Raw genomic sequence first — 9133 nt, forward strand, 5'->3', positions numbered from 1 at the left:
ATAAGTAATATTATTTATGCAAATAGATACATTTCTTCTCACCTGTGTCGATATATAAATCCCACATTCCCAACAATAAAAAAGTCTTTGTGAAATCGTCGTTGGTTACTGCGTTTCTTACTTGGGTAACACTAAGGAACACGCCGTTCCATTTACTGAATAATATATTTATTATACTCCAGTTGCGCATGGCGGTGACCGAAAATAGTTCTGATTATATTACAACACCGAAAGTAAAACAATCTTTACTTGGCTTTGGAAGCTCACGAGAATATTGTCATTCGTCTTCCAATTAGCAACATTTTTACAATGCGCCAAATGTGATGTTGACGAGGCTACGTTATAGAAAAAGGAACGCCTCATGAAAACGATATAAGACAGCTGTAGGCCACAGCAAAGAATTTGTTAAAACTTGGAATGGTTTGTAACACCGACGGCAAGGGCCGCCAAGTTTAAACATCCCGATTCTATTAGGTTTTCTTTTGGCCGAAGGCATTTATAAAACGAACACTAGGTGTTGTTTATTACCTCGCCTGATAGTGCTATTAAAAAAGAATACTAATTTTCTTATTTGTCTATGTTTCGGTATTGGAGTTGTTGATTAGGAAATGCAAGTGATTACGAAGCTGTCAACCCAAAAGAACTATCAACCAGAGATAAAGCTTCTTTGTAATATATATAATATATATATATATATAATATAGATATATATATATATATATATATATAATATATATATATATATATATATATATATATAATATATATATATATAAGTGGTTTTCGCGCTCGGCTGCCAATCCGGTGGTCCGAGGTTCGATTCCCAGCTCTGCCAACGCGGAATCACAGGAATTTATTTCTGGTGATAGAAATTCCCACAATAAGCTGTAGGTCCCGTGCTAGGTGACCAATTCGTTCCTAGCCACGTAAAAATATCTAATCCTTCGGGCCACCCCTAGGAGACCTGTTAATCAGCTCAGTGGTCTGGTAAAACTAAGATATACTTAACTTATATATATAAGTACGTCCTAGACCTCTATAATTTCCTACTTAATCACGTTGCTGCATTTATACATGAGGATATTTTATTCCAATTTCCAATCGATGGCGCTAGGGCCACCATTAGCAGAATAGATAACTGGTCAAAACCCGTTCTGAGTACCCGCCCATTAAACGTTGTGCCAGAATCAAGGTCGAGAATTTATTTTGGGACTGTAATTTTCTTTATAAGTACGTCTTAGTCATTATATTTAGACCTTTATGGTTTCTTATTTATTCACGTTACTGCATTTACACACGGGAAAATTTTATTCCACTTTCAAAATGAGAAACAGAATAGTTACCCGTTTGAATTGCGTAGTTCCTCAAGAGCAAATCGATGACGCTAGGGGCACCATTAGCAAAACAGATAAGTGGTCAAAATCCGTTCTGAGTAGTGATTCTGAGTTCTCATTGGCTGCCCAAGGTAAAAGGGAGCCGGAAAATGACACTTATGACGTCAGGTATAATAGTCCCTGTTAGTTTCGGAACTAGCGATTGACACCCTTAATTTGGAAAGCATATTATTTCTTTGGTTAAAAGGATTAAATGTGAATTCAGGTTTATTCAGTAATTTATCATTGCTAATTTTAAATGTATATATATATATATATATATATATATATATATATATATATAATATATATATATATATATATATATATATAGATGACTCTCTACATTCCAAGAAACGTCACAGTATATCACATTACAATGGCATATTAAAATAGTTTATCTTAGCAAATCCATCTTTAATGTAACACACACACACACACACACACACACACACACACACACACATATATATATACTATATATATATATATATATATATATATATATATATATATATATATATATATATATATATGTTACATTAAAGATGGATTTGCTAAGATAATATTTTAATATGCCATTATAATGTGATATGCTGTGACATTTCTTAGAATGTGGAGAATCATCATTTAACTTCCCTTAGAGACAGTGCTAGAGGTGACAACCCTTGGAAGTGCTAACACATCCTTCTTTGGGTGCTGTGATATTAAAATTGCTGTGTGTGCAGATCTGTGCATGTCTTGTTGCTACAGATCACCCCATATGGGGGTAGTGCCGTCAGTGAATCTCATTTAGTGCACTGGTATTACTTAAGGTTTTTGCAGCGTGCCTTCGGCCCCTAGTTGCAACCACTTTCGCTCCTTCAACTGTACCTTCTTTCATATTTTCCTCCCATCACTTGACTCTTAGTGCAACTGTGAGGCTTTCCTCCTGCTACGCCTTTCAAACCTATTGCTGTCAATTTCCATTTCAGCACTGAATGACCTCATAGGTCCCAGTGCTTGGCCTTTGGCCTAAATTCTATAATCAACTCAACTCAACTTAACACAGATCACAAATATGTCGGTAGCTGGTGTTTCTTGCACAGGCTCTAGTGAATCTTTTGCTACTGAATCAACCTCTTTTTGGACTGGTTCTGTGCAAGCACTGGACATTTGCTTGCTATTGCACTTCTTGCATATGGGTGAGATGTTATATCTATTGTTCTTTGGTCATATTCGGTTCTTAGGGCCTGGTTTTGTGCTGCTGTTAGCAATCCCTCCTTTTTCCTCTTCGGCTTTCCTGTCTGTAGCCATTACCACGTTTCAGAGCCAGCCAATTCTTTAGTCTGTCACATGTACTGTCCGTGCATTGGTTTGCGGTGCCTTACTTCTATTCAGTTTTGTACTCTCCTGTCTGTATATTTGTGGGTCTTCGTCTACTTTTATCAGTCCTTCCTCCCATGCACTCCTTAGCCACTTGTACTTCACTGGTTTTCAGATAATACCCCAGTACTCTACTCTCGATGTTGACGCAGTCCTCTATGCTTAGTATACCTCCCCATCCTTTTTTTCGTGTTATGTATAGTCTGTCTGTATTTGCTCTTCAGTTTAGCGCATTGTGTAGTGTCAAGTATTTCCTGAAAGTTTTCTGGTCTATGCTGCGGAGTTCAGCCTCCGTCCACTCCACTACTCCTACGTTGTCTCTGATTACTGGCACTGCCATTTGTGTATGTCTTTCGCCATATTTCCGGAGATGAGTTTTGACTGGAATATCGCCTGAAGTATCTGCATATATTCTTTCCTGGTTGTGTCCTTCATCTTTTGTTTTTTTTTATATCCTCTCCTTCGATTATTATTATTCGTAGTATTGTTAAGAAATTCACAGTTTCGTGAAAACAAATTGTTAAAAAATATCCACAATTATATATTAAAAGTATATTTCTATGTAAAAATATAGAACAAAGACTTTCGAACACCTGAACGGTGTTACTCGTCAGTGTAACGTTAAAATGTAATGAAGAGGATAGTTTCCTCCCGAAGAGCATCTAAAAAGGTGGCGGGGCGAGAAAATAACAGCCCATCATCGAAGTGCTGGTTCGTGTGTTAAGTAATCCCAAACTCAACAGGCAGTTTCGCCAACCTCCTCGATCTCCAAACCTGTGAAGTTGCTCCTGCTTGCACTGCATAGGTGCCATAGTCGGAATCATCCACAGGGACGTCGGCTATCTGGAGAGAGAGGGGAAGAGGAAGCAGAGCATCAGGGTTCACATGGTCAACGTCAGTTTTAAAATTAAAATTTTTTAAGTATTGCCTGGCAATGAAACTGTTTATAAAAGGGTCTTCATTAGTAAACGACTTATTATCTTCAAAAGATATTCACATGTTTATAGCGGCGCCTTAACAGTTGGGCATTTTCTTTAGTTGGTATCTGATTGTGTGTGTCGTGATCTCAGTGAATCTTTGTTTTATTCTCCCTGTTTCTTCTTCCTTGACTTCCTGGAGCCATGTTGCATGTTTGTTGTGTGATACTGTATTGCTCCATGTTTTCCTAGAGTTTTTTCTGTTGGTATCCCTCATTCCTGTTCATGTACCGTTGGATCTTATTTGCTTTGGCCTTATGTGTTTTGCCAAAACGTAGGTCGGGGCAGGCGTCTAGCTGATGATGGGGCGTAAGTCGAGCATCCTCCGGGTCCTGCAGGAGCATCCGTGAGCGCCCGCACGACCATGATATAAAGAGAAGGAGTCACCACCAAGATTCAGTCCTCCAGCAACCATCGCTGTGACCGTGCCCTGTCAGATCTGGGCGAAACGTCAGAGAGAGAGAGAGAGAGAGAGAGAGAGAGAGAGAGAGAGAGAGAGAGAGAGAGAGAGAGAGAAACGCAGTATTAATAGCAGTAATAAAGATAATTCAATATGACTACACTGGATTTGACGATCCCCTTTGGCACGTTGCTTGTCAGTTTCAGCAACATTGAGAAATCCTTAATAAGGAAAATAGAGAAGACTATACAAAATTAATGGAGCTGATGCAGCAATCCTTTTCAACAAGACTTATTATTATTATTATTATATTATTATTATTATTATTATTATTATTATTATTATTATTATTATTATTATTATTATTATGAACAGTAAATTAACAGCCATATTTTTATGAATTACTACGATGATATAAGAGGAAGTGATATCCCTGTAATATATTAAACTGTATCTACAGAATGAAAGCAGTTGTTTGACAGATAAATATGTTTTACAAAATTGAAAATATGAGGTAGCTACTATCCCTTTTTTAATTGTTTTATAAATCAACTGAAAAGATATTTAAATTAATCATTTATCTTTTTACCTTACCTATTTCTTTTTTCCATGAAGTAAATTCCTTAAATGGGATGTTTGGTGCATATGGGCTACATAAATTAATGTAGGTCATGTATTCATATACAACATAAATTGGTAGTCATTTGCAATGTAAATACTTCCATGTTAAATATTTTCCATTGGTAACCGAGTTGCTACAAAACTCTAAGCAGAAGTGCTATTAAGATTTTTCAAAACATATTTTACTCTGCAATGACTCTTGTCTTATCAACAGCAATAGTTCAATGCAACCATTACGGCCTTCCATTCAAATCTCTACAGTTTCGTATAGAAATCTTACCTAAAGTCATTCGATCACAGCAACGAGAAGAAAATAGGCCAAAAACAAATGGCTGCCAACAGAACTACTGTCTGCAGAGTCGTTTATTCCACGTTTCGGATTTGCATGGGAACCGTTTTGGGCCAACTGGCGGAGGTGACGCAGGAATGTGACATAGGATTGTGACGGAGGAATTCATGGCTGTCATACCAGACCTCATCCACAGGTTTGTCGGGGATTAATGGAAACACCTTCATGCATATTGATCAGCGTCCACCGGAAGTCGCTCATGGGCTGAATATTGCTTTTGGTCAAGTTGATGGATATTATTGCTTTTAATCCCTTTTGCTCTGTAAAGGAATATACTGCTCAAAAATAGTTTTATTAAAAATCTAATGCACAAACGAAAGACGAAATTTGACAGGGAATATAGAGGCAGCAACACGATTTGGCAAATAAAAATGAAAATACTCAAAAAGATTTAAAATCATAACCGAAAGAAGATAGTTCAAAGGCAATAGCAACACGTTTTGATGATTAAAAAGACGAGTTTTTACATCATCAATGCTCCAAAATATTTCATTAAACATCAATGCTCCTTTAACAGACGGTTTTAAAGAAATATTATCTCCACGGCATGAAATTATTTAAGGCCCGGTTGTATTATGAATATAAAAATAAAGACATTCTTTTGCCCGGTACCTAACTTTTCACTGTCTCTTTTTAACAAGATTATATTTATTACCAGTGAATTTTCTGATGATAATCAGAAGATATTAAATCCCAACTTTATCTAAAGTTTATTCTTCAATGCATTAAAGCCTACAAATGTCGTTTTCATGATCTCTATATATTCTTTGACCAATTTTATCTGTAGGCAGTCAGTACATTTCTAGTATTTGAACTCTTGTCTACTAGAATGCATTGGAAACCTTTTATTGTAAATGCATATTAAATTTTGATGAAATTCTCGTATATTGTAATTAATATTGTAATATATTTAGTTGAAAAAAATGCCTATCCTTTTCTGCACACACATAAATTACATATGCGCTGCCCAGGAAGACTCTAAATGTTAATCGATAATCTTTCTCTCTCTCTCTCTCTCTCTCTCTCTCTCTCTCTGTCTCTGTCTCTCTCTCTCTCTCTGTCTCTGTCACTTCCCCTCCTTCTCACTTTCTTTCTCTCTCACTCTCTCCCTTTCCTGTTAAAAAAGTTGCTTCAGTCATATTGCCAGCATTTTTGACATTTTATATTTTTCTATTTCAGACCCCCTTCCTATCGGGACTGCACTTGGACTTAAAGGGCATTGAGAGTGTTACTATTATTCTCAGTGACCCTGAAAACTATGGATTAGGCACTAACATCTGTTATGTTCGGTTATTTAAACATGTCACCCCACTCCCACCACTTCAGAACCACCTCTATTGGGAAGAATCTGGACTTAAAGGGTATCATGTGTTTAACTATTCATCTCAGCGACCTCGGAAATTATGGATTAGACACTAATATCTGTTGTTTTTGGTTATTTTTTACATGTCATCCCCTTCATTCCCCTTCTCACCCCTTGCTATCGAGGTTGGAATTGGACTTATAGGACATTGGGTGTGTCACTATTCATCTCAGCAACCTTGAAAACTATGGATTAGACACTAATGTCTGTTGTTTACAGATATTTTTACATGTAACTCCCTTCTCAGTCCCTTCCTATTGGGGCTGAACATGGACTTAAAGGTCATAGCGAGTGTCACTATTCATCTCTGCAATGTCACCCCCTTCCCATCCCTTTTCACCGTCCCCCTCTCTATTGGGGCTGAACTTAAGTTTGAAGGGCATCAGGATTGTCATTATTAATCTCATCGACTTCAAAAACTATGGATTAGACACTAACATCTGTTGTTTTCAGCTAATTTTATTTTTCATCCCTTTCCCATCACCTCCGCACAAGCCCTTTTCATTGCCAGTGATGTTTTACATTTACTTGAAATGCCTTAATGCATCTCAAAGTATATGTAGCACATACACACACACACATACATATGTATATATATATATATATATATATATATATATATATATATATATATATATCTATTATCTATATAGTATATATATATATATATATATATATATATATAATATATATATATATATCTATGTATATATATATATATTTATATATATATATATATATATGTATATATATATATATATTTATATATATATATATATATATATATATATAGATATATATATATATATATATATTATATATATATTATATATACATATATATATATATATATATAAAATATATCTATATATATATATATATATATATATATATTATATATATATATATATATATATATATATATATATATATATATATATATATTATAATATATATATATATATATATATATATAAGATATATATATAAGTCATATCACATTTTCCGTGATTCATATACATATATCGAGCTACAATGTCCTTTAATATCTAATTCGCCTCTACTCGGAATTAATATATTTTCATATATGCTTAACCGAAGGGGAATTTTTTTCTCGATAAGTAGATTTGCCTGGACCAGGGCGCGAACCTATGGATCCTTTCAAACCCAGGAACGTCGTGGTGGTGTAGTAGGTAAAGCTTCACTGACGTTCCTGGGTTTGAAAGGATCCAAAGGTTCGCGCCCTGGTCCAGGCAATCTATTATCGAGAAAAAAATTCCCCTTCGGTTAAGCATATATGGAAATATATTAATTCCGAGGTAGAGCGAATTAGATATTAAAGGACATTGTAGCTCGATATATATATATATATATATATATATATATATATATATATATATATATATATATATATATATATATATATAATATATATATATATATGTATATATATATATATATATATATATATATATATAATATATATATATATATATATATATATATATATATATATATATATATATATATATATATATATACTATATATATATATATATATATATATATCTACTAAAAGGAGCCCATAAAAACACCAAAATGTAGAGAGAAAAGTACTATATTTTCAGAGACTGCTGTCTCTCTCTTCAGGTATATGAATGAGAAAAGTTTACAGAAAAGGTGTATTTATACCAAGAGATTCGTCCACAAGTAAGCCAATTTAGTCACCCCCAGCTGATAATCTTCCTTTAATCTTCTTAAGCGTTGGTTGAATGAACACTGCGTCGACGATGTCCGATGTCCAATTCCCTTTTGAGATGTTCATTACCTGCTTCTCGTTTATTAACCGAGATTCCATCATTTGACTCTTTGTACCGGCAGTTGCTGCTATAAATTACACGTGACATATTCCAGTTTATTCTATGGTTATGTTTCATTTATATGATTGAAAATAGCCGAGTTTCTGTTGTCCATACCTAACTGACCGTTCGTGTTGTATTAATCTCTGGGGAAGTGATTTACCTGTAAAATCCGATGTAAGATTGGTCACAGTCCTGGCATGGGATCTCATATACCCCAGAGTCTTTGGGCGATGTCTTTTGTTGGACGTTAATCAGGGATTTGGCTAAGGTATTTGGTAGGTAAATGCAAAAGGGTTGGATTTCCCAAGGGTGTGAGTTACTCTCTTAATCGTCTCCAGGTGGGGAATTTTTATTTTATTGTTGGGTGTGTCTCTGGTCTTGTCTTTAGGGGTCGGTAGAAAATTACGTTGCTTTTTGACTTGCTTCTCAATTTATATGGTCAGGATACTTTAAAGATGAAAGTTGCTTGCGAATTAGTTCAAATTCTTTTTCCAGAAATCTGGGGAACAAATTCGTAAGGCTCTTAAGAATAGGTTGCTAGCTAGACCTATCTTGATATTATTGTCATGATAGCTAAAGTAGTGAATATATGAAGTGAGAACGTTGGTTTTCTGTATATGGTAAATTTGTATTCTGTCTCTGATTATTAAAACATCAAGAAAAGGAATTTTGTTGTCTGTTTCCCATTCAACTTAAATTTGATGCTGGCACTAATGCGTTTAATTTTGAGAGGAATTCATTAAAATTACCCCACTTATTATCCCAAAATGTTAGTATGTCATCCACGTATCTCATCCACAGCATACTAACATTTTGGGATAAT

This window comes from Macrobrachium nipponense, chromosome 38 (assembly GCF_015104395.2).
Source record: "Macrobrachium nipponense isolate FS-2020 chromosome 38, ASM1510439v2, whole genome shotgun sequence".
NCBI lineage: Eukaryota > Metazoa > Arthropoda > Malacostraca > Decapoda > Palaemonidae > Macrobrachium > Macrobrachium nipponense.